Below are 26,990 nucleotides of genomic sequence, written 5' to 3' on the forward strand. Positions count from 1 at the left end.
AGAAGCTGACCAATACCATCGCCCCGTGGCACCTGTCCCCGCCCCCTGGGCCTGCGGGGCGGGGTCACCATGCGCTCAGTGGGGGACACGTGTTCCCAAAGCCCAATCAGAGCCCAGAATGGGAGGTCAGCTGACTACGGTTAAACTCCCCGGGCTTCCGGTGCTAGTTGGGGCTCTCTTGTTGTGTTTCCTAGTGTCAGATGAAGGCTTGTTTATATGAAACCGGCGCTGGGAACCCGGACTGTTGGGATTGAAAACCCCAAGGTCTGAGGGGAGCCTGAGAATTGCCAGTCCCTACAGACTAGCCGAGGCTCTGCGCCAGGGGCTCGTTAGCTCTGAGCGTCTGTCGTTGAGGCTTCGGCGGTCTCTCCGCCCACCTGCTTAATGCTGGCCTCTGTCCCCACCGTACTCCTGCACTCCTGCACAGTAAGTTGCCATTGACGGGGAAGGGGGTCGCAAACTCAGATGCATCCAAGAACATGTACATTACCTGAGAAGCCATGCTGCGGTTCCAGCTGATTGTGGCCGCGCGGGAATGGGGCGCTGTGATGCCAGATCTTCATTTTTTATTTCATTCCTTCCTTCATTTCTCTTTTAAGAAAAACTGAAAGCCTTAGTTTTTTTATATGCGAAGTCTGCCAATTTTTAAATGTTAGAAGAAAACAAAACACATTGTTACTCAAGAGAAAAAAAAGCAGAGTACGTTAAGCAGATTTTTAATAGCAAAATGGCCAAATAGGAAGCAGGATAGAGACAAAGTACAGTTTATGAATCATCTGCTGAAAGAATGAAACTGCTAACACTTCGATTCAGAGGATACCACCCAGAACATTTGGTAGGATCCTCTCAGAACTCAATGAGGTGTGACACTCAGCTGAAATTGCCTGCTCCACACACTGCCTAAACCCTCCGTTTGCTTTTTTCTTCACTATCCTTCAATTTCGTGTCCTTCTCTAGTAAACTGATAATGACAACATAGGTCATAAGAAAGCGGACAGATGTTATGGGAGCACCCCGGGGTGGGGGTGGGGCAGGAGGGGGGAAGGACACATAGGCAGATCTGCAGGATTAGGAAAGGCTTTCAGTGTCCTGACTCCTGAGATGAGTAAGAGGTATGTCTCAGGGAGAAATACATTGCCACCAGACCCAAAAGGACTAAAATATGCACTTATATGTCCATAACGAGTGTGTCAAGTGAGTCTCCTCGAGGAGGATGTCAATGTAATGTCATACATGTGCTCCTGGAGCAAGGTGGGTGCAGTGCAGTTCTTGTCTGCAAAATTTGTATGTGATGGCAAAGCTATTGAGGTACCCCATGGCTGGAAAAGTGATCTTGTGTCCCTTCACAGCGGAGGGCAAACTGCAGCTGAGAGGCTGTTGAGATAGGCCTTCAATAGGACACATTAGCCACATCTATAAGAGCAAAATATGTACTGGTTATTGATTGGATAGAGTAATTTTTATAATATTGGGTATGCGGCTCTAATGGATGGAACCAGAGCATTAATGTAGTAATCCAATATGGGGCTCCTGTTATGGACTAAATGTGTCCTCCCAAAATTTATATGTTGAAGTCCCAATCCCCAATGTGACTGTATTTGGAGATAATAGTTTAATGAGAGTAACTAAGGTTAAATGAGGTTGTAAGGGTGGGCCCCTAACTTGATAGGACTGATGGCATTATGAGGAAGAGAAAGCAGTCTCTTTCTCTGTGCCACCAGAGAGAAGGCCATGTGAGGACCCCGCGAGAAGGCTGCCGTCTACAGGCTAGCTCCTTGATCTTGGACTTTCCAACAGTGAAAATAAATGTCTGTTGTTTAAGTCACCCAATCTGTGGAATTTTGTTATGACAAACCAAGCTAACTAATACAGCATCCTTTGGTTTTTTTCCAGGTTTAAAAACAGGCAAAATTGGGCTGTCAAGTGGAGAAGCAGTGAGGCTAATCATCCCTTTATTAATAAGGTTTATATAATACGTTTTAAACCTTGCAGGCATTTTTAACTTACACTGGGCCATATTAACTATTTTAACTGGGGAGAAGGGGCCCTTCGGGTCCCATTGTATCAAGCCCATTTGTAAGTGCCAAAGATTTCATTTTAATTTATTATCCACTGTGTTAGAGTGTGTTTGCCCAATATGGGATATATTTAAGGCCATGGGTATTACAATCATGGGAAATTTAGGCAAGGCTATAAAGTGAGGCATTCCTATTTTTTTCTCTACTTTCTATTTAGTTACTTTCCTAAGATTATAGAGGCACAATGTTTACATTTAGTGGGAACCCCACGTATAACTATACTTTGAGCCCCAGTATTGGTTAAGTCCATAAAGTTTTGTTAATTGGTGCATTTTTGCAAATGCTAGAGTTAATTTAGAACCTAGTTTGCAAACACACAAAAGCCAATCAGCACCCTTTTTATCTTTCTGTTACATAACATTCTTTTAGTATATAAGTCTTTGTATGTAAATTTTGGATTTCCAATTGGGTCAAATTAAGGGCCTTTGTTTTAATTTAGTTAGATATCATGTATACTTATATAATATATCTATTATATATTTATGTTAAAATATTATATATACCTAATTTATTTAGTTATCTTTTATTTTCTCCCCCTATATTAGGGTTTAGTTTTTTCTTTTTTTCCCTGACCACCCTTTTGTCTCCCGATTGTCTGATGCGCAGGATCCTGCAATGTTGTCAGCCATGCCATGGACTTTTCAGTTACAAGAGCTGATAAATTCCCTTTCATCCTTAAAAAAAAAATGTAAGGTACAAATAGTAGACATAGCATACTACTGTTTGTGTAGAAAATGGTGTTCATATGTATCTACTTGTATATGCATTTACACTTTTCTGATAAGAAACTAAACCATGGAAATGTTGGGAGTGGGAACTGGGTAGATGGAGAAGGAGCCATAGAAAGACTTCCCTGTATATCCTTTTATGTCTTTTGACATTTGCACATTTGAGAATGTTACCTATTCATAGTATAAATACAGAATTTTAAAAATACAAAAAAACTAGCGGCAATGGTATTTTATAAGCCGTAGGAAAAACAAATCCTATTCTATCGAATACGCTGAATTTTCAAAGTAGTGTATATGCTAGTAAGAAAAGTATATTTACACTCCTAACCACTCAGGAGCAAAGTAAACAGAACAGAGGGGACGAGTAGATGGGAAAGATCTTAATTAAATTCAAAGTTATGCGCGCTCGCAGTCTGTCTTTTGTTATGTTTGCTAAGAAGATGCAAGAAGCTTTCTGAGATATCCAGTGGTAACTACAGAGTTCTTCCCGGAATATTCAATGTTGTGCACCAGGAACCTCTGCTTCTGAGTAGGAATGTAGTAGGTATCAGTGGATCATCATTCCTGCTGAAACAATTGGGAAAAAGGATAAATTACAAAAATCATATTTTAAAGACATCGGGGAGCAGTGGAAGCAGAGAAGGAAGAGCCTGTTCTAAGTGAGTTGAGATTGTCGGTCATTTTTTTCCCCTGGGTCACTCACTTGTGAAATCTGGGCATAGGCCAAAGATTGGGTTTGGTCTACACTGAACTGTTCAGGCCACTCAGGGTATCATTAGAGACTAGAACCTAGTATGAGGCTCTTTTTCTCCCATGGGATATTTGCTGAGTGCTAGGATAGCCTGGGGGGGGGAGGTAGGTAAGGGAAGGACCAGCCAGGGAGCTGGAAAGGCCAAGTAAGATCTGCAGGCTCCTAGTATTTGGAAGAGAGAATCCCACTGGAGGGAATGGCCTGCAACAAATACAAGACAGGTCTCACTCGGAATTAAAAACAAAGGCGGACCTAGTCTGACTTAAGCTGCAACACACCCCACCTCAGCTCAATTCTTAATTGGATTGAGGCATCATCCCTTTAAGCTACACTAACAGGATAGGTAAACCCTATCCTCTGTCAGAAACCCTATCCTCTGTTAGACAATGTAGCTGTTTAATCTTTTATGCACAATATTTGGCATATAATAAAAAATTACAAATCATAGAAAAAGCAGGTATGGTAGACTGAATATAATGGCCCCCCAAACATGTCTCTGTCCTATTCCTGGAACCTGTGAATATAAGGACTTAGCAGATGTGATTAAGGACTTTGAGGTGGAAAGCATAGCTTGGTTTATCCAGATGGGTCCAGTATAGTCACAAGGGTCCATATGAGAGGGAGGCAGGAGGCTCAGAGTCAGTAGCAGGCGATGTGAGGATAGTAGCAGGACGTTGGAGTGCAAATCAGGACATTGGAGTGCAAATGAGAAAGGGTCAGAATCCTGGAATGCAGGCACTACTAGCAGCTGAAAAAGACAAGGAAACAGATTCTCCCCTACAGTCTCCAAAAGAAACCTTGACTCCAGCCCAGTGAGACTGATTTTGGATTTCTAGACCTCCAGAACCATAAGATAATAAATCAGTGTTGTCTTAGGCCACTAAATTTGTGGTAATTCATTATAGTAGCAATAGGAAACTGATACGGCAGGGCAATGTGCCTGATCATTAAGAGAAAAAGAAAAACAATACAATCTCGATGTCAAGGACTTTTAGAAAACGATTTAAGGGGCTGGCTGAGTGGCGCGTTGGTTAGGAGTTGGCTTGGGATGCCAGTTCTGAGAAGGAGGGCCCCGGTTCGGATCCCACATGAGGGCCAGTGACACTGCCCTCTACAGCTAAGATGATGAACAACAGCTCGACCTGGAGCTGGGCTGCTGTGAGTTGCCGGCGATGGCGTAGGCTGCAGTGGGCTGCAGTGGGCTGCCATGAGCGACTGTCCAGTGGCCAGTGAGCGACCACCTCACCCGGGAAGAGCACAATGATAATACCAATACGGGCCAGTGAAGCGATGTTCTCCACAACTAGACTGAAGAACAAAAGAAGAGCATCTTGTCTGTTCCCCTTCCCTGATTCCCCAACGCTGTTCCCCTCCCCCAAATCCTCAATAAAATCTTAAAATGATTTAAATATGTTAAAGAAAACAGTGGGGACAATGGACAAAAGGGTGACAAGGTGGGGAGTTTCAACAGAGAATTGGAATATATAAAAACCAAATGAACATTCTAAAATTGACAGATACGGTATTCAGAGTAAAGAATTCAGATGGGCTGAGCATCAGACAGGATACAACAAAGGCAAGAGGTTAGTGAACTTGAAGATAGGCCGATAGAAAATATCCAAGCTAAAGTACAGGAGGATAAAAACACAGAACAACATTAAGTTCTTGTTTTAGGAAATAAAAAGGAATTTGTGTATTTAAACTGTAAATAAACTCACTTTGTAAATCATATTGTATATACTATTAGACCCCTCGATCTAGTTTTGTCATAGATTGCAAGTAACAAAATAAAGCTTCTGGTAGGTTTGAGTATAAAAACCATATTTTTTTTACAATTCCGAATTTCAGTTCCCACATTTGTAAAATGGAGGTGGTTAATAATAAGTTTAGAATGAGGATTACATGACATAAGGCAATTAGCATAATGTCTGGCACAGAGTAAATGTATATTTTTAAATTAATTTTTCCTCAGGCAGGTACATCTGCCATGTCAGAAGACTCATCAGGCAGTATGAGATAATGGACTCCCATTAAATGAGATGAGCTTACATGAGACAATGGATGTAAAGCTCTCCATAAAGTCCTCATAAATGGTGACCTTTACTATTATGGCATGAATCTCAGTTTACCAACTCAGGTATGCAATAAATAGCATTTTCTTTATTTTTACATAATTTATATTTGGAGCTCCCAATATGCTACAGCAGCGGTTCTCAACCTTCCTAATGCCACGACCCCTTAATACAGTTCCTCATGTTGTGGTGACCTCCAACCATAAAATTATTTTTGTTGCTACTCTATAACTGTAATTTTGCTACTGTTATGAATCGTAATGTAAATATCTTTTTGTTTTCCGATGGTCTTAGGCTAGGCGACCCCTGTGAAAGGGTCGTTCGACCCCCAAAGGGGTCGCGACCCACAGGTTGAGAACCGCTGTGCTAGAGTGTCAGCAAACTCATCTCAGGAATTTGGGGTTTTCTTTCCTTTCTGTTGGATGGTGTCTAGTTCTAGGGGCTCACCTTGTGCCAAGGTGTGGGTTGGAGGGTGGTTGGTCCTTCTTATCTTTGTTCATAGGTCACAAAGAAGGATCTTGTTCCCATGCATATGCCTTCTTCCGGTTAGTTAACTCTCTCCTCCACTTGTGTTCCCAGTTTGGGGGGCATGGACCTCTTGGAGAGCTGCTTACCTAGACACCTTGGACAGTACAGCTATCTGCCATCACGTCCCATGGGATGCTGCCTAGGAAGTAGGCCCCAGGCCTTTCTTTCTTGAACCCACCTCAACACTGCTCTCACAAATCAATTCCTCATTTCTCTTTCTTCCTGCTTGTGAGGTTTTTATCTGGTCCCCTTAAAGAACTCTTGCTTCTTTAATAGGCTTAGGTTTTGGGGGCTATTGTTTTCTGCTTTCATTACTGCCTCATCTCTAATCTGAGCCAATAAACACAGAACTGGCTTAAATGGATGAAGAGGAGGGAAAGGAGGACACCAGAAGGACATAAAAATATATCAGGTAAGGGTTCCCGCTGTGATGTAATCCCCAGTACCAGATTGGCCTCCCTGCTGTAAACAACCATAAAACTGGACAAAGGATGTGGGCAACCATTGTCAGGCACTGGGCAACAGGCAAGGCATGACAGTGATCCCTGAAAGAAGGGGAACTTGTGAGATGTCCCCAAATGGCTTTGACCCTCTGCTGGGGAAGAGCTTTCCAACCTTAGCACAGTAAGCTGGAGTCCTAGCAGAGGAGGGCTGTCCTACTGTGTTGAAAAGGCAGAGATCGGAGTTCAGGGCTACTGAAGCAGGCGCAAGCTACAGGTCATGGCACTGGAGAGGGAAGTGCTGCATGTGTGGGAGGCAGAAGTCTATGTGGGAGTTCCCCCGTGAGCCCTTGGCTGAGGGCTGGGGTGCACATGTGTACAGGAAGACTGCCTGAGGCTTCCCAGGGACAGGCTGCTACAAAGTTGAGACTAAAACAGATACTAGAAGTCAGGTAGATAACAAAATCTAGAGCCTCTACAATGTATCACCCACCGTGTTTATTAAACAATCTAAAATTCCTACACATGCAAGAAAACAGGAAAACGTGACCTATACTAAAAAGGACAACAACAAAGCATCAATAGAAACTGACCTCCAAATGGTCCAGATATTGGATTTAGCAAAGACTTTAAGGAAATTATTATAAATACGTTAAAAAATCTAAAAGAAAATATGTTTAAAGAATTAAAAGAAAATATTCTCATAATGAGTGAACTAATGGGAAACCACGCCTAAAGGTATGCTGTGGGTTAAGGGGGTCTGAGGGGTCCACCTGCTCTCAAATTGCTTTCATCCAATCCTCATTAGTTTTAGACCATCCTTCACTCCCAGTTCCAGAGATACCTGGTCTGTCAGTAGCTGTGCCCTTTTAGGATTCTGTGGTATAAACCGGCTTGGTTTTCACTTTTGCCCACCACTGGCCCAGTTGTCCCTTGGATTTGCTAAAATAGTCACCATTCTTCTGGCTTCCAAAATTTTGTTACTTTTGTTTTCTCTGTTCTCTTCATCCTGTAGATTTATTGTAGTTTTAAAAAAAACAAAACTTTACTATGGTTTTGGTAGGGATTTTAGAGGGAATGAATCTAGATGTGCACGTTTAATCTGCAGTTTCAGTCTGGAACTCCTGTACTGATTCTTAAAAATGATTTAAATAACATAACACTGGGAACTGTTCTCATCCAACATGTTAGCCTTCTGTTGGCATCTCCCTCACTAAAAGGCCTCAAATGAGATTTCTAATCTCCCTTTCTTCTTGTGCCCTCAAGAGCCACAAAGCCTCTGCAATAAATTAGTTATGCCTGTCCCAAGCCCATTACTTGGACATGACAAATCAGTAAAAGAGAGACACTCATTTTCTTCTAGAGAAGTAGCCATTCTCAAGGGCCCTGGGCTCACCACAGTTTCACAAGTGCATATCTTCTTGGACATGTCTGGGTTTTGCTGACAGTAAATATTAAGTTATGCTTCAAATATAAAACCTCTACTGCATCGAACACAAGCTAACAACATTAAATTACTTAGGTCTTAAAATCCAAAAGGCTTTTTCTTTCCTTAAACAAGTCCTGTCAGCCCCGGCATTAGGTAGCCATGATTCTAGTAAGTACTTCCCTCTTTTCCTCCATTAAAAAAAATGCCTTAGTTGTACAAAGACTAATGGAGACGACTCCCTATTGCCTATTATAATTCTCCTTGCACCTGGTAGCACCAGATGTGCATCCAGCCTGTGTTCTATAAAATCCATCTTGTTGGAGACTTGTATTTTTGTCTTGGCTGCTCTCTAAATGGGGGTAGGAGGACGGCTCCATTTCCCTCTGTCACCAGTTGGTTCCCCAAACCCTGCTTGTACTTTTGTAAATAATCCCTTATTAGCCTCTCTTAAGTGTCCCCTTTGGAGTGTGCCACCTCTTTTCTCTCAGGACCTGACTGGTTTTCAATTGATGCAGTTACTGTCCACCTGACTGAAACGAAACAGTAATACCTTGGTTTGAGAGCATAATTTGTTCTAGAAACAAACTACTCGTATTGCAAGACATCGCTCGTTTACCACATTAAAATGTATTAGAAATGTTTGCTTGTCTTGCAGAACACTTGCAAACCACATTACTCACAATCTAAGTATTGGCCTCAAAGACAACTTACTGTCATCTTTTATGTAGATGGATCTGTTCATTGGTTTCAGAGCATGAAATGGCTTAATGATGTCTGACATCTGCACAGTGATGAACTAACTGCTTTTATCAAAACCCTTCTAATCTGCCAATATTTTCAGTGATTCCAGCTGACCTTTGAGTTCTTCATATTTATGGCCAACTGGGAAAACAATGAAGAGAAACAAATATCCAAATGTCTTTAGATTAATGACTTTTCATGCTTTCCAACTATCTTCTAAGAAAGCCTTATGAGATGCTCCTGAAAATGCTTTAGCTATTGCAACCATTTTCTGTTTTCTCAGGCCATGCTTGCTTTTCCTCACCTACCAGCTAGGCTCCTCTGACAACTTTCTTGGATGTTCTTTGCTCCAAAACCAGGCCCCAAATTCAGGGGAGAAATCTGTAGAGACCAGTGGTCTTCACCCAGTTCACCTTAGGTATTCCCTAGACAGCCACTTGATGGCGCCCAAGAATCTTCACTTCGCTCACATGATCCGTGCTATGGCCCACGTGAATAAAGGGGGTATGATCGAGGAAGTCTGATAAAAGCTGTTGGTGTGTTCCAACATGTTCTGTTGTAGATCATAGTACTGTCACGCTGGCCATTTTTTAAGCTGTCGACGAGAGAATGTCCAGCTTAAGAAAAAAAATCTTATAAGGGTTTATTTGATCCAAACTGACGACAATTGCCAGGAAGCAAAATTTCAGTCGATTGAGAAAATGCCCCAGAGAATGGCAGTGTTGCAGCTTATTTTATACATTAGAATCAAAGGAGGAGACGTAAGGAGGGTTACATGAAATTCACTGGTGGTAGATCAGGGAGGCAGGAGAAAGCAAAGCGGGGAAATCTCTGGAATTGGATAAAAAGTAAAAATGGAGAGACACAGACCTCTTTTTGCATGGCTGGGTACAGGATAGTTCCTATTTACAGCACAGAGATGGTATGCGGGCAACAAGATAACAATGTGGTCTCATGGTCTGGTGCTGGCAGTTGTGCCTCCGAGGGGCCTAGAAATGAAGAGTACTCTGACATTTCAAAATATGTTATCTTAGATGCACAAAGACAATAGACAATTTCAAAGTTAAAGATTGACCTTTATCAAGGAAGCCACAGGCCTAGGACGTGACTACTTATCACAACCCGCTTTTAGTTAGAAATGTTTACATTCAGTCCATCCCTGTGTGGTTTCTTTGGTCTCTGAGTTTGTAAGGCCCACCATGTGGGCCTCCCCTGAGCTTGTCAGGTGTGGTATGTGGCCCCTTTTTCATCATAAAGCATATAATGGAAGGGCCCAATCCACAATAGGATTATTCCGTTTATTTCATCCAGATGAAGAAATACTGATCATATAAATAGAAATGTGTGTTCATAGAATATACCATATGTAAATATCACCATATGTAAAATATAATATACTATCATCATCAAAGAGCTATGAAAAGGTTTCACACTCAGATTTGAAGCACCCCTGTCCTTTAATATAATGGGACTAACTAGGACTAACTTTATGGGTCTAACTGGAAAGGAAGTTGGTAAAGCCTCTCAGAAACAGCAAGAATTTCACTATTGACTTTCACTGCGGATTCAGCAAGGAGGGGTAAAATGACAAAATGGGATTTCGAAAACAAAATTGGCCACAATATGTGCAGAAACCTCAATCAAACAATCTCCTCCATCTTACCCTTACTTAGTTCTTGAAAGTATAAGATGCATAGCTATCAAAGAGACAAGACTTTGTCATCTTGAAATATTAATGGGTTGGCCCATGACACTTCTCATTATACTTCCAGGGAGCCCATTAAAAGACATCATATATTAAATGACATTCTACTAAAGTAGCGCAAACCATTTTTTTTTTTTAAGTATGTCAAGGCCTTCCTTTCTTAAGTGTCCTACCATAGCAAATGCTGTTGGTGCTTCGCCTATCTATGTCCCCTTGGATCCTTTGATTCTGATTCCAATTCTGATGTGTTGCCCTCCTCTTTCACCCAATACCAAGCAATTCTACACCAGCTGGGTGCCCTACAACTCAACTCATCTCTGACACTGTCTACCCGGAAACAGCATTAGATCCCACACGTTAAAGGCTCAGTCTTCCCATCTTCAGACACCAGTCATTAAGTCCCAAGTTGTCACCTGTGCTTCTGACCTATAGGCTATAGACCAGAGGTTCCCATGACCCCCCTCCTTGGGTTCAACTAATTTGCTAGAGTGGCTCACAAAACTCAGAGAAACATTTTACTTACTGGATTACTGGTTTATTATAAAAGGATATAACTCAGCAACAGCCAGATAGAAGACATGCATAGGGCAAGGTGTGGGGAAGGGTGTGGAGATGCCATGCTCTCTGAGTGTGCCACTGTCCCCATACCTCCAGTGTTGACCAACCCAGAGGAAGGTCTCCGAACCCTGTCCTTTTTGAGTTTTTATGGAGGCTTCATTACATAGGCACCATTGATTAAATCCTTGGCCATTGTTGATTTGAACTCAATCTACAGCTCCCTCTCCTCCCTGGAAGTGGGGGTTGGGGTGGGACTCAAAGTTCTAAACCTCTAATCACATGGTTGTTTCCCCTGGCAACCAGCCCATCCTTTGGTGACTTAGGGGCTTCCCATGTCACCACATTAACAGAACTTTAAAAAATATCTTTCTCAGTCTCATCACTTAGGAAATTCCAAGGATTTTAGGAGCTCTGTGCAAGGAACAAGAACAAAGACCAAATATATATTTATTATAAATCATAATATTATTACAGTCTCTCACTATTTCTGTTTTGTCATCTTCCAGCTTCTCTGCCCTTTGGTTTCAATGGCTTTTACCTGTGACTTTGTTCAGAAAATCACCCTAGAGCTGCTTTGCACACCAGCGCACAAAGGAAGCAAATTGCCCAGGAGTTGACGTGTTCCTCCTCTGTGTGGGTGGCTAATGACTGGTGCAGGAGTACGAAAAAATAACTCTGTTGTTTATGGAGGGACAAACTTCTAGGTGTAATTTACTGTTCAGAACTCCTCTCTGGATCAGGTTGAGGTTGGGGCTTGGCCGACATCACGGGGACATATTGCACATGTTGTCTTCCCTTTGTGTCCAGAACACTATGCCCACCAACTATGAAATATACATTTTTTTTCAAAGATTCATGGAACATTCCCCAAGATAGACCGTATGATGGACCATAAAATACATCAATAAATATTAAAGAATTGACATCTTATAGAGTATGTTCTCTGATATCAATGGAATTATATTAGAAACAATAACAAAAAGAAATCTAGAAAAGACCGAACTGTTTGGAAATCAAATAACACATTACTAATTAACTCACGAGTCAAATCACAAGGAAAATGTTTAAATATCTTGAACTGAAAGATAATGATAAAACAACATCAAAATATATGAGATGCAGGTAAAGCTATGGTAGAGGGAAATTTATAGCTTTAAATGCTTATATTACAGAAGAAAAGTTTTGAATTAATGATCTAACTTTCCACCTTAAATAACTAGCAAAAGAAGAACAAATTAAGTCCAAAACAGGAAGAAAGGAAATAATGAAAAGAGCAGATCAACGAAAAAGAAAACCAACAAGAACAGAGAAAACCAAAATTGGTTTTTTGAAAAGAATAATAAAGTTGATAAACCAGCAAGAATTAGCAAGAAAAAAAGAGAGAAAATAAAAGTGGAGCCAGGGTAAAGGCTCATGGTGGTTTCCTTATGCTGTTCTTACAGGCTTTCTGTATGTTTAAAATTATATCAAAATAAATTATAGGGTGACTGGTTAGCTCAGTTGGTTAGAGTGTGGTGCTGATAACACCAAGGTTTCCGGTACTATCCCCGCATGGGTCACTGTGAGCTATGCCCTCCTTAAAAGAGTCAACTCTGCCATTGTAGCATGAAAGCAATGTGTAACCAATGACCATGGCTGTTCCCCAATAAAATTAAAAAAAAAATTTTTAAGTCGGTGAATATGCAAAGTGACAATACTGAACACCTCAAATATTGGTCAAGAGAAATTGTCTGTTTCTGCTGAAATGAAGACAGGAGGGAGAGAAGATTAAAAGTTATGGTTGAAGAAATGGGAGGGCTGAGTCCTTTGATGCTCCACAATGCCCTTAACTGGTTAGGCCCCAGTGCACTGCCTTTCTAACCTAGATGCTCACACGCCCTGCACAGTGTCTCTGTCATACAGAGTTTTCTGAGCGGCATCGGGTTTCTATGCCAGTTTGCCTTCTCTCCTTGATGTTTCTTGTACTCAACACTTAAAACTCCTCTTGCAGCTCTAACCTAAATACCATGTGAAGCCAAGTTTTTTTTCTACATTGTTATGGGGGAAGAGGATTAAGTTTCACAGGAGGAGAAGGCAGGCATTTAAATTTAGAGTGTGGTGGATGAAAGCAAGTTTCATATTGCATCTGAATCAGAAACTAGGCAGAGTCACTTCTTTATTCTAAAAGCCAACAGCTGCTCAGAGACAAGCAGATTGGACCACTTCCTCCCTGCTCAGAAATTCTCAGGGTGAACGCGCGCACAAGCACACATACATTTATATACACATATGGTAGAAGAACAAAGAAAAGGAGCACAAAGAAAAATAATTCATTGATGATGTCAATTGCAACTTCAGTGCATAGTTATATGTTTCATGTCACATGATTTCCTGCAAAAATCACATTCATGAGTCCAGGCGACTCTCTCAAACCAGGAGGTTAATTAAGGATTACACTGCAGATAAATACGAATCAACCAGTAAAGACTAGTAGTTATTTTTTTAAATGAGAGATGTTATTTCTTTTTTTAGAGTTTTATTATAAGAGATTTAAAACATATACAGACTAGTGTAATAATACCCTCACATACCCATCATTCCAGCTTGAACAATCCAATTACATTGAGTTGGAAAAAATCATACAAGAGGAAGTCTTCAGTTTGGGATATAGACCAGGACATTAAATTTAGCATCATGGGAGCTTGCTCCAACCTCATAATCAGCTACTTAAAGCTCTTTGTTTAGTTTCAGTTTCCTTATCAGTATAAAGAAAGGCTATTCACCACTGACATTCTTCTCCAAGTTTCTGTAGGTCCAGGTTGAACACTCACACTCTGTTCAAGATTCTTTGTCTTAGTTAATCCCACTTTAAGCAAGGTTGGGAAAAAAGACTTTATATGATTTTCTAGATTTTTTCCCAACAAAAGTAAGACATTTTCTAACTATGATCCACCGTGTTAAGATGGTGATGGGATATCTGGCAGAAATGATCATTGAGCAAATAGAGCTCAGGAGAGTTCTGAGACAGGAGATCTGTTAGAAGGAATAGTTCATGAAATTGGGAGACAATGTCAATAAGAAAGAATGTGGAGGAGAGAGCTCCGTGGAGCACTGCCATTCAGGTAATAGGAGGGACATGTGGGGGCTCGGTGGTGAAGCACACAGCCCCAGGAGAAAAGGGTAAACAGGAATTAACCACACAGAGGGAACCGAGGCTGCTCAGTTCCTCAATGAGGCAGGACAAGGGCAGGGCACAAACACTAAGAGACAAGAGACAAAAATCTAACTTCTCTCCAGGCCTCTCACCCCTCCTCACCTGCCCCCTGCTGGTCCCTGGGCTCTTGGGGGGAAATCTGCCCTTAACTCCTCTCCCCCAATCTCTTATCACCTTCTTCTTGCCCATTCCTCCTGGAATAGCTAATTCCTACTCATCAGTCAGATCTCAGTCTCAAGATCTCTTTTCTGGCCTTCCTGGGAGATCAAATCCCACCATTATACACTCTGAACTTTTCCTCTATAAAACGACTTGGTTGTCTTTGTGTATTCTGGTGACTCTTTGACTAATACCTACCTCCCCAAGTAGATGGTTGGCTCCATGAAGTTAGAGACCATGTCTGCGTCATTCACAATGTGTGTGCTGAGCGCTGACCTCAGCGCCTGGCCCAAGTGGTACTCAATAAAGGCTGGCTGGCTGACTGACTGAAGCATGAAGGCAAGTACGTGTTGGTGTTACCTAACCCTGGGTGATGCCAGCTGTCACTGTCCCCTACTCCTGCTCCCATGGCCTGTGTCCTGCTCCCTGGCCTCCACTCAGCTCTGCAGAGATCACGGACCATCTTAGAGCTGTTTCTGGGGCCTGATGAGGGTGGAAGCCACAATGAAGTGAGTGGGAGGTGAGGAAAGGGAGACTAGTGGATGTTGATAGCTTTTTCACAAGTTTGGTTTTGAAGGAGAGAATTAGGGTGGTAACGGCAAGAAGCTTTAGGGTCAAAGCAATTTTTTTTTCCAATTTTGGGAAAGATTTAAATATGCTTAAATGCCAGTGGGAGGGTTTAGTCTGGAGGGAGAGGTTGAAGAAATAGGAGCGACAAGGAATCCTGAGAGGAGTGAATGAAGGCACCTCTAATGCGCACCCAGATGTTAATAAGAGCTCTTTATGCCTCAGAGTTGACTGTGGACCCCACGAGTGGGGCAGCCAGTCCCCCATTCCACTGTGGGATGTTAGGCCACCTAAGCAGGACTTGGAAGAGAAATGTCCAAGGACTAGTTCTGAGTCACTGTATTGACCACCCCTCCAGCTGATAAAGAGCTTGGAAGGCTGAGAGAGGACCCAGAAATTACGGGGTGGATTCTGTAGGAGAGGCTTGCAGTGGGGAGCCCATGAGGGAGAGGAGGTGTGCTCCCGATTTTTCTCAAATCACCTGAGGGGGGTTACCTGGAGAGTTTGAAGGGTGGTTCCTGGAGCCAGGGAGACTCAGGAGTGTCTGACTCACACCTGAAAATCTGCAGGGGAGGCTGTGGCTGTGGCTGCCTACCAGTTGCTGGGCTTTTAGGAAGGACTCTACTTGAGAGGTAGGTGAAGGCTGGTCAGGTGTGTGCACTTTCTGTGGATCAGATGTGGGCTGCAATGAGAGACAGTGGCCTGTAGTTGGTCTAGATCAGGGGTCGGCAAACTGCGGCTCGCAAGCCACATGCGGGTCTTTGGGTATGTACATGTGGCTCTGAAGTAAAATTGAAAATGAAAATAAAACTATCATAGTTTCATTTATAAAATTTTTAAAGGACATTATTCACATAATGGTGATTTCATGTTTTATGGCTCTCGAATAATTTTTATTTATTTTTAAATTTTTTTTTTACCTGAGCCATCCTGCCACCTGTTGGCAGCTCAGAGGCAGCTCAGCTAGGGCCAGGCATTGAACCGCTGTTGCTCGGAGCTCGCACTTTTGAGCGAGCTCTTAACCAACTGAGCCACTCAGCCGGCCCTCTCAACTAATTTTTCAATTGTTGTGAGGGACAGCATTGGCTCTTCCATCTCAAAAGTTTGCTGACCCCTGGTCTCGATCAATGGTTTTCACCTGGCAATGTCTGGAGACATTTTTGATTGTCATGACTTGGGGGTGCTACTAGAGGGCAGAGGCCAGGGTTGCTGCTAAATATCCTACAATGCACAGGATGGGGCAGCATAGAGGAGAGAAGGTGTAGGTTTTGTGTTGGGAAGTTGAAGGAATCCCCATATGATGGTCTAAACTTTTCTATGGAATAAGAAATGCATCTCCTGATGGGAGGGGGGGGGCATGGAGATTTGAAAGAATGAAGAACTGAAATTGTCATTTAAGGAGTAAGGGAGCTAGGTGACACATAGTAGGGTTGTAAGAGAACGCAGGGTCCAGTAGTGGAGCCAGGACAGATTCCTGGAGGCCACCCAGGGGGACAGGCCTTTATGGGGACCCTGTAGTAGAGCCTGTGTGCCCTCAGCGGAGCACTGTTGAAACCTGAGTGGCACTGAGGGTCTCTCTCTTAACAGTCCCATCTTCTCTTGTTGCTGTAGGTCTTAGTGGTCCACTGGTCCAACTCCGATGTCCCCCACTGGCCCACGTCGATGAGTCAGTTCCTTGATCAGTGATCACACAGTAATTGCAGGGAGCTCTCGGCCCACTTGTTCCCATTTTGCGTTTACAGAGGGGAGACCTTCCAGCTTGCACCTCGTAAATATAATCAGGCCTGGCTGCAGTGCCTGCACAAGTCCGTGAGACAGATGTGGGAGGTGCAGCTCTCAGTACCTCTTACAGAAATGGCTTGGTGCTGTGGTGCTAAGTGACAGTTGCTGCCCCTGACCACAAAGGAAATTCAGTGGAAGGATGAGTCTTTCACAAAAATAAAGGGTTCAGTTGAAGAACTTAATCTGAAAGGACAGGAACCAGGGAGGCCTTGGGCGCCCAGAAGCAGGAACCAACTGAGTATCATCGAGCCACAGTACAGGGAGGGATGTGTCAGCCCCACCTCTTCTCTGCTTTTTTCCTCCATTCCAGAGTCAGAGGCCCAGGATAGATGGCCTGGGTGGGCCCAGTAGCCCCCGACACCAGGGAGGACAGACACCATTTCTGGCTCCCAGAGGTAATTGGAGTGTTGTTCCCAGAATCTGGGAAGTAGATGCAGGACTGAGAAAAGGACGCTCGTGGATCTCCTCGGCTCTATCAGAGAGGAGTTGTGAATGCCCACGTCCTAGAAGACCTTCCACAGTTCCCTAGAGCCCCTTCCTCCATGATACAGATCCCTAAACTCTTGAGTCTCAGAAACCCTTGCTACTGGGATGGAAAAAAGGACTGTATAACAGTTTCCAGGGGTGGCTGGACACCCACGTGGAGTCCCTCTCTAGTCTAGAAGTCCCTGTGCTCTCTAGCCAGGCCTCAGACACTGTCCCTCTGGGGACCAGCAGTTTAACCATTTCACGCCCACTGTCACGTGGGTTACACAAGCAGGCCCCTAAACCTTGTCTTAATCTTGTAAATGTTCTTCCTAAAAGGGTAAGACACTATTTTAGTCAGTTTTGCAGGGAGAAAAAGTCTTGTTTGTCCTTATGATTCATTTTGGTGGTTTTTGGACGGCGTTGTATTGATTCATGACGACTCACTCAGCATCTGGTATGAATTAAATGGGACTTACTCTTGGTGACAGTAAAATCTTAAACAAGGCTAACATTAACAAGAGGCCTGGTGGGAACACCAGAATTTGAGCAATCTTCGGGACTTGAGTCAGTTCCATCCAATGCCGCACCGTCTCAGCACAGTCAGCAGAGCCTGACCTGCGGCCTCAGCGAGGTGCTGCCGTGACGTAGCGTCTGCTCCACAGTCATGCCGAGGACTCCTTCAGGTCAGACCACTCCCATAAGGTGCTGTGTTATCCTGCAGCCATCAGCTCAACTAGGTACATGGGGAAACAGAGGCAGGAAGCCGTCATGGACGTTGCATCAGGGGCCAAGTTTTCTCTGGTTGGTTCCAGGAAGTTTTCCAGAGAATCTCAGAGGCCACCCACTGGTTCTTAATAAGGGGATGATTTTGCCACCCCAAGGGGCATCTGGCAATGTCTGGAGGTAACTTTGACTGTCACAGCTGGAAGGGTGCTACTGGCATCTGGTGTGTAGAGGCCAGGGACGCTGTTAAACACCCCACTGTGCTCAGGACAGGTCCCACTAAGAATTTTCTAGCCCAAAATATCAATGGTGCTGAGGTTCAGAAACTCTGCTCTAATATAAACCGATCCAAATCCCAAGTGACTTGGTGGCTTCAGGTGATTAACTGACTTAATGAAAAGGGTACTAATATGGTAAAAACAGATCTTCTGAAAAACCATGTAATCTCTGTGTTTAAAAAGTGTGTATATCTTGCCTATATCCTAGTCTCTAAATACCATTCTCCACCAAAAGGAATCAAGGCTACTGAGGAATGGCTGATCAGGGCTGGGACAGATGAGCAAGGAAGGTATCAGAGGCTGTGGGGTTGGAATTAAAGAACACAGAAGCTAACCTGGACACTCTCTAGCCAAATATGGGATGACTTGAGCATCAAAAAGAAAAATGCAAATATGTTAAAACCCGTATCTGCAAGTTGAAAGAGAAGTGTGTGGTCGAAAGATGAAAAGCCACCTCAGAATCATGTGGCTTCTAGAGGTTTCCTTTATTTAAAAAAAAAGGGTGCTTCTATTGCCTCTTAAACCTAGGTGTTCTGATGTCCCTTTAGTGTTATCAACAGCGGAGGAAAGGTAGTTTGTATCTTCACCGAACTGTATTAAAGCTACTGAGGAAAAGGAGCCAGAATGAGGGCACACAGAGATCACACAGTCATCATCAAACGAACCAGGACCCTACATGTACTCTGGGGTGGTTGCAGCTCTCATGTGAGAAAGAGAGAGAGAAAGGGAGGGTAACATGTGAACTGGTGATTGCAGAATAGATGGCTATGTCTGTGGCACAATGCTTCAGTCAGAATCTTCCTCTTAGAACTGAAAAACCAATTCAGAAGAGTATCAAAATAAATGTCTAGGCCCAAGATGGAGCTGCTCATGCCAGGATGCCACGTCAGCAACCCAAACTTTTGTGTTCCTGTAAATAGTCCCTTACACCAGAAACGCAGTGGAGCCAGTCAGCCAATCTCCCAAGCCAGCTCTGGGCTCTATACTTATATCCTTGTTCCTAATCTTTCTAAATAAGGTCACACGTGGAACCCCAGCCACTCATGCCATTTCTGCATTGCCGCTTCTTCTGCTCTGTAAGACTCTTGCCTCAAAATCCTAGGGACAAGTGCTCCACTGTACTGAGGCACTGCACTCCCCCAGTCCATCAACTGTTTTCCCTTGAGTAAAGGCCATCAAACTTGCTGCTAAATTGTTTTAGTTTTGTCATCTGACAGGAGCTCAAACAATAAAAAGAAGTTATTGAATCGTATAATCAAGAAGTCTAGACAGTGCTTCTCAGACATGGTCATTGACTAGCATCCACAATGAGCTTTAACGACTCCATTGTTGAAACAGCCATGTGCCCAACCACCTTTCTACAAACTTCCTTTCCTCCATTGTTGATAATGCTAAAGAACAATGCGAGCACCTGGGTTTCAGAAGCAAGGGAAGTACCACTTTTTATTTTATTTTATTTTTATTTTATTTATTTATTTTGTATTGGGGAACTGGGGAAGGGCAACAGTGTTGGGGAATTGGGGAGGGGGACCAGCCAAGTTGTTGTTCTTCAATCTTCATTGTGGGGGGCGCCAGTCGCCATCTGGCTTCCCGTCGGCAGCTCGTGGCCTCTAAGCCCAAGGTGCTGTGTTCAGTCTTAGTTGCGGGTGGGCATAGCCACCATCCCATGCGGGGGTTGAACCAGCAGCCTTGTTGTTAAGAGTGTGCACTCTAACCACCAAGCCATCCAGGTGGCAGCTCAGCTCAAGGTGCCGAGTTCAGTCTTAGTTGCGGGCAGCCATAGCCCAACATCGAACAGGCAGTCTTGTTAGGAGCACATGCTCTCACCAGCTGAACTACACTGCCATGTGTTGGCAGCTCAGCAGCAGCTCAGCTTGGGCACAGCGTCACTGGTCCATGTGGGAATTGAATTGGCGGCCCTGTTGCTCAGAGCTCGTGCTCTTAAGCTAACTCTTAACCAGCTGAGCCTTGGCAGGTCTAGGAAGTACCACTTTTTAGAAGGGAAACCATTAGAAGCCATATGGGTCACTTTTATTGCATGTCACAAAAGCATCAGGCAATAAAGCAGTAAAAACTCAAACTGGAAACAAAAAACAAAAGTGTCTTCATCATAGACAGTTGGAGAAACACTGGCCTAGTGTGGTGATTCACAGTCCTGGCTACTCATTAGAATGCCTAGTGAGTTTTGACAACTACCAATCTCATTCCAAGAGATTTTGATTTAATGGTCCGAGGGTGGGGCCAGGTATGGGTAGTTTTAGAAGCTCACTGGGTAATTCTAATGTATAGCCAGAGCTAAAATTGGTGATCTGGGTTTAGACTGGCCTCAGATGAGACTTGGGCCAGTGGTCAAGGATGTCACCAAGGACCTGAGTTCTCATAGCACTAAATGCTGATAATCAGAAAAGAAGAAAGATATCACACCAGTGACCTCAGCTTCTACCTTAAAAAACTATAAAAAAGACCAGTAAATTAAATACAAAGTAAGCAAATGAAAGGAAATAAGATCGAAGAGGAAATCAATAAAATAGAAATCAGAACAAAAGAGAAAAATCAATGAAACCAAAAGCTGGTTCTTTGAGAAAATCAATAAAATTGATAAACTTACAGCCAGACTGATTAGAAAAATAATAAAGAAAACACAAATTACCAATATCAAGAATGAAAGAAGGAACATCACTATAGATTTTATAGATATCAAAAGTATAAGGGACTATTATGAACAATTTTATGCAAATAAATTCAATAACTTAGATGAAATGGACAAATTCTTTGAAAGATTCAAACTACCAATGCTCGCTCAAGAAGAAATATATAACTTGAATAGCTCTATATTTATTAAAGAAATTAAATTTGTAGCTAAAAAAACCTTCTCATAAAGAAAACTCCAGGCCCAGATTGCTTTCCTAGGAATTCCACCAAACATTTAAGGAAGAAATAATACCACTGCTACACAAACTCTTCCAAAAAATTGAAGAGGAGGAAATACTTCCCAACTCATTTTTTGAGACCAGCATTACTCTGAATCCAAAACAAAAGACATTACAGGGAAATACATAGAAATCCTTAAAATCCCAACACCTACCAAAGTGGCACCCATCCCTGGGGTAGTCATCACTGTTGCCTGCCCCTCTATAGCAATTTTGAAGATAAGTTATCCTAAACCAGGACCTGGGCCTTACCATGGCCTTGAACTGTAGCTCATGACCTTCTTCCTGGTTCCAGATGTTTGGACCCAACAACAACTATTGACCTTATGTCTGGTGACTGGCTTGAAAAGATGTGCTGGAACCCAACTGGATGCCCTTCTCAGAAGGTGGACCTAAGAGGCACATACGGAAAGGAGGAGTTGATGGTGGGAGCTGAGGATGGAGACTCATATTGACTAAGCAGTATGTGGCAGCTGTGTTGGAACCACGAGGGGAAAAAAGAGGAAGTGAGTCCAAAGAGGTGAATGGGCAGATGCATAGGCAGAAACTGTCTACAACTTGCTGTCTCTTGTGAGGAAGAGCTCTTCAAATTCTTCTGGATTCGTGGAAGATCCTTTAACCGTGACACAGTAAGTGGACTTCTGTTTCTTGGAGCCAGAACCACCCTGACTAACCAAACTGTGCACTAAAAGTTCTTCCTTCCCTTCCTGCAGGTTAAGACCTTCGTGTCACTTCTTAGCCTAAGGACACCATGGGCCACGTTCTTCATTCCCGAAGGCCTTAGTTTAATTTGATTCTCTTTTCTCTTGTGTTTATTTTTTTTTTAATTGTTTAAGGTATAACATACATATAATATAGTAAAGTAAATCTGAAGAATTTACACACACACACACACACACACACACACACACACACACACACTCCTATGTAACCACCACCCAGATACAGAACATTTTCAACACTCACAGTTTTACTCTCTGGAGTCACAGATCAGATTATGAGCAGTTGGTTGGGCTGTCTATGTGCTATGGGCTGAACTGTGTCCCCTTAGAATTCGTATATTTAAACCCTAACCCCCAGTGTGACTATATTTGGAGACAGGGTCTTTAGAGATAATTGAAGTTAAATGAAGTCGTAAGGGTGAGGCCCTAGTCTGATAGAATTTGTATCTTTATAAGAAGAAAAAGAGAGACCAGAGTTCATCATTCCCTTTCTTTCTCTCCCCCCCCCCCACCCGCAAAGAAGAGGTTTTGAGAACACACAGGGAGATGGCCATCTACAAGCCCAAAGAAGAGGCCTCTGAATGGAACCTACCTAGCCAGCACATTGATATTGGACCTCCCGGCCTCCAGAACTATGAGAAATAAATTTCTGTTAAGGCACCCAGTCTGTGGAATTTGTTATGGCAGCTCGAGCAGACTAACACACCATGTGAGCCACACCAAGAACAAAGAGAGGAGAGAGAAGTTTTGAACAGAAAGCGGCCCTGGGTAGAAGCGTGGTGGCTGTCCCCACAGTACAAGCAGGTGGCCGCTGCCCAGCATGGGCAGGAAGAGAGTGCCAGCAGCAGCAGAGCCGGGAGAACAGGCAGCCCCTCCGGCCACGAAGTCCAGTCCACTTCCAGGCTGACTTGGACATATTGCAAAGAGACGTTTGATAAATTTGGAACTATAGTTAAATGTCATCCAACAGCCTCTCATTCATCTGTCCCTTAGGAAGGGCTCCAAGATGTCCCAACAATCCAACAGGGCTTTATTTTATGTTCCTGACCCAAATGGGAGCCTCGTGGGTAGACCCATCTGAGCACTGACTTGTTAGGAAAAACGAACCCCTCACCACAGAACAGACTCAATGCAATTCACCAGCTAGATTGTACTGAACCACCTCTGAAAATGCACTATACTGCCACAACCCTCCTCTCGTATGAAGTGGAAACCCCTCCTCACCTGGATATTGGTGAAACCTTGGCCAGGTGGAGCTGGAAGGGGTCAGTCCTGGTCCAGGCCCCCTTACTTCATCACTGTCCTGTGGGTTGTCCACTCACGGTTATTCCTTATGTCTTTTTGTATTTCATGTTTCACAAACGCTTTGTAAAAAAGAGTAATACAAAGAAAAGTTGGTCTACATGGGTATTATAGACATAATGCACAGTTTGTGCCATGCTGGGGAGCAGACACCACCATCTCCCTGGTGGGGCTGAGCGCAGAGCCCTGAGACCAATGGCCAAACCTCCCAGATTGGGCCCATCCATGGTGCTGGGACCTCTGTGTAAGTGAGTTCAGAGTCCTGGGAGATGCCGCCCTTGGTGCAGAGAACAAACCCTGGCATTGTGTGTTATGCTCCGACTGCAGACGCCACCTCTGTCAGGGGTGTTTGGGGATTTTCACTGATTTGAAAAGGAGGTGCATGGTGGACATGGTCAGGCTGGAGAAAAACAAAACCCAAACACTCAATCTTGTTTCTGGCCCTTGGGTGACCATTAAATACTTCGCGGGGAGTGGACGCTGAGCCCACACTCCCCATCTGAGGCCTGACTCTAAGGCCCCGGGCAGTTTCTGTCTCCCTTTGCCCACACCAGCTTTTCCAAACTTTCTCTCATCTCAGTCCCCACCCTGTGTCCCTGCCACTGCTCTGAGCATGCACCCTCTTCCTTAGCACAGAAGTAAGAACCATTCACAGACGAGCTCCTTCAACCTCCTGCTCTCCTCCCCACACCCCGCCAAGCTTCTCCACATCCACGTCCGCCTTCTGTTCTGTCTAAAGCCACTCCGTCCTTCCGAGTTTCCCTTCCATTGGTTCTGCAACTGATTCAAACCAGTAAGTCTCTCCCATTGTCCTCAGTGGCTTTCCTCCCAACTGTGTGCTTCCCATCAGCACTGAAACAAGCTCGGGTCTTTCCCATTAAACATAGCTCCCTTGACTCCATCTCCCCTTCTGCTCCTTTCAATTGCTCTGCTCCCCTTATGCAGAAGTCCCCTTCTCTATGCTCAGCCTGAGTTTTAGTTCTGTTAAAATAAGTGAGGTAGAAGTGTCTAGTCACCAAGAGACCTGGAGGCCAGTTCAATGGGTTTATTCTGCATTCCCTTTCCACACAGCATCATACAGATCTGATTATTTCCACACTGATGTCAGTCTCTTTCTGTGTTCTTAAAAAAAAAATATCCAAGGAGAATTGGATCCCCAACCTCTTGGGGGAGCTGACACAGTGTCCACAACCAAACACCCTGTTTCAAAGGGAGGGTGTCTCCTGGATCTCTTTATAGTCTCTTTTGGAAGCGGAGATAATTAGCAAAACACCTTCCAATGCAAACTTCACTTCCTCATTAAGGCAGGCCCCTCTCTGTTCAGTAATTGGCACAATTTTAGGACATGAGTTTTCCTAGGAACTTTTGAAAACACTCCATATTCATTTTGTATGGAAAATGTAAACTGTGTCTTTGTGTGAAAGGGAAACACAGATTTCGGTGGGACTTTGAATCGTAAACAATCACAACTTGTTTTATCTTTTTTTCCAGAAAGAGAAGAAAATATAGCTGCATGATGGTAGTACACAGTTTTCAGGCCTTTGGAGGAGACTTTAACCATGGGACTCCTGGACCATCTTCAAAGCCAAGTTTCTAGAAAGCATCGTACATCATACTCTGTGTTTTACTGTCTCATCGCCTACTCCTTCTCCATTCTGCAGTCCAGTATCTGTGGTTGCCATCTACCCCTTGAAGCAGCTCTCCCCTCGGACCTCACCAGCTTCCTGCTACTCCATCCAGTGGACTCGAGCCGTCCTCATCATTCTTGGCTTCCCACTGCCACTTGACATTTGGGGCCTCTTCCTCCTTTAAACCCTTCCTTTCTCCAGTGTCTGCAGCACCACAGCCCTGGGCAGCTCTGACACGGGGTGTGGGTGTGGGCGGGTGCAAGGGAGAGGTGCATGATGAGACAGCTTCGTCTCCATCTTCCGTAGGAGGAGGTCGGAAATCATATGATGGCCCAAATTGAAAAACCAATCAAAAATCATATAAGCATATTATTGAGAATTATGGAAGTAAATGCCCCAAAAGACTAACTTAAAAGTTTGAACTTTGCAGGGCTGGATTAGGAGACCGTTGCCGTTTAAACCAATGCTTACTGTACAACTGACAAAACCAAAATTAAGTGAGGAAAATAAGTAAAACAGATCAAACCAGAGCTGCTCTGCTTGGGCTAGGAGGTTGACCCCGGCCCCCGCCTATGCCTGGGACTCTCACAGCATAACTGGAAACGAGGCAAACCATGGTTTCAAGAAATTCCCAGGAAACGAGAGATAACTGCCAAAAAAAGCCTTCCATGAGAAACAGCTGCTTGGACTACAATTAGTGTCTGTGGTTCAGGATGGGAGACTTTTGCTGCATTTAATTTCTATGAAGCTAATGCAGACATCTCTCTTTTGCGGTGTATTTTGCATTCAGAACCTAGAAGACGCTGGAGTCTCTCCTCCAGGCTGGAGTGCCTGAAACCCATGAATTGTCATGGCCCCCATGTTAGAGAAGCTGTGTTTTTTTAAGGTGTTTTCTCCTTTCTGAAGATGTGCCTTCCTGGTCCTGCATCTCGGCCCTGCATTCACAGGGATGTGAGGGGGGAGGGCTTGATGAAGCGCACAGGAAAAAGCTGTTCCCAGACAATATGGAGATTTTTTTCTGACAATATGTAGAATTTTTCAGACACAATCTTGGCCAGTTTAAATCAAGGAAATTGCATATTTTGGTTAGGTGCCTCCCAGGCCAGGTTTTCACACAGATTTCCAGCAATGTCGATGCATGTATATAATTATAGTATCTTTCAATGAGGAAGAGGCTGCAGGAAGGTGCTAATGCAACATGCTGCAGTTAGAAACCCTTTCAGCCGGAAATCATGTAGACGACGGACATATTTTTACCATCTTATTTCAGCCACATGCAAAATATGTCTTTTTTAAGCCTTAGGAATTTATATATTTATAAAATCTGCGAAAGGGAGCATTACATGGGGGTTCTGCCCCAGGGGTTTCCAGGCGCACCTCTTTCTGTGGGGTTTGTAACAGGGAAGAATTTTTTGGAGGTGTGTCCCCACGGTTTGTCCTTTATCTGAGAACTCTCACACCCACTGCTGTTCCCAGGAGCGAGCCTGGCCCCACTTTCCCCCCACACAGGAGCCCTCGCAGAGCCACAGGACAGAGAGCTGGCCAACCCATAGGAAGCACTCCAGAGGCTGAGCCAATTGTTGTGTCCACCCTGGGGGTTTGGAATTGAACACCTAGAGACAGGGTTAGTTAGTATAGGTACCAAATGTGTTAGGGTCATCAAAAGACCAACCATGTTTTGGCTGGTCTGCAGAGAGGGGGAGAGAGGCAAAAGCAGATATGCTGGAGAAGCAGAGATGAGCACTCTCATGTGTTGAGGGAGACCGACAGAGGCCAGGAGATAGAGATTAAATGACAGAAAGATGGGAGGACAAAGACAGTAAGAAAAAAAGACGAGAGAGAGAGAGAGACAGAGAGGCATAGACTGAGAGAGACAAAGGGATCTGAAGACCCACCTTGGTTCCCCACACGTCCCCCTACCCCCAGGCCAGGCTGCCCCTCTGCCCAGATCTGGGAGCCAGTCCTGCCAACATCAGGTAAATCACCACTTTTTTCTTAGCCTGCTGGAAGGGAATCTGCCCCACTCGGCACAAGCCCTAGGTGAGTGACCAGACAGTGCTTGACATTGAAGGGAGCTAGGGCTGCTGCTTTGTGTCTGTTCTGGCAATTTATTTTTATCCTTTTTGGGGGAGGGGGTGTTCAGTGCTATTTTTCCCCTAGAGGGATTAAGCATGTGAGTCAGTATAATAAAACTTGCTAAGTATG

The 26,990-nt window shown here is 43.9% G+C and overlaps 1 long non-coding RNA gene across 1 annotated transcript; it reads left to right on the forward strand.

Moving 5' to 3' along the window:
• Window positions 1-169: 169 nt before the first annotated feature.
• LOC109381507 (uncharacterized) lies at window positions 170-26,990 on the forward strand. The gene is made up of 3 exons (XR_002123767.1): window positions 170-426; window positions 21,429-21,762; window positions 24,649-26,990. It is a non-coding gene; the product is annotated as an uncharacterized LOC109381507 (long non-coding RNA).

This window comes from Hipposideros armiger, unplaced genomic scaffold (genome assembly GCF_001890085.2).
Source record: "Hipposideros armiger isolate ML-2016 unplaced genomic scaffold, ASM189008v1 scaffold_48, whole genome shotgun sequence".
Lineage (NCBI taxonomy): Eukaryota > Metazoa > Chordata > Mammalia > Chiroptera > Hipposideridae > Hipposideros > Hipposideros armiger.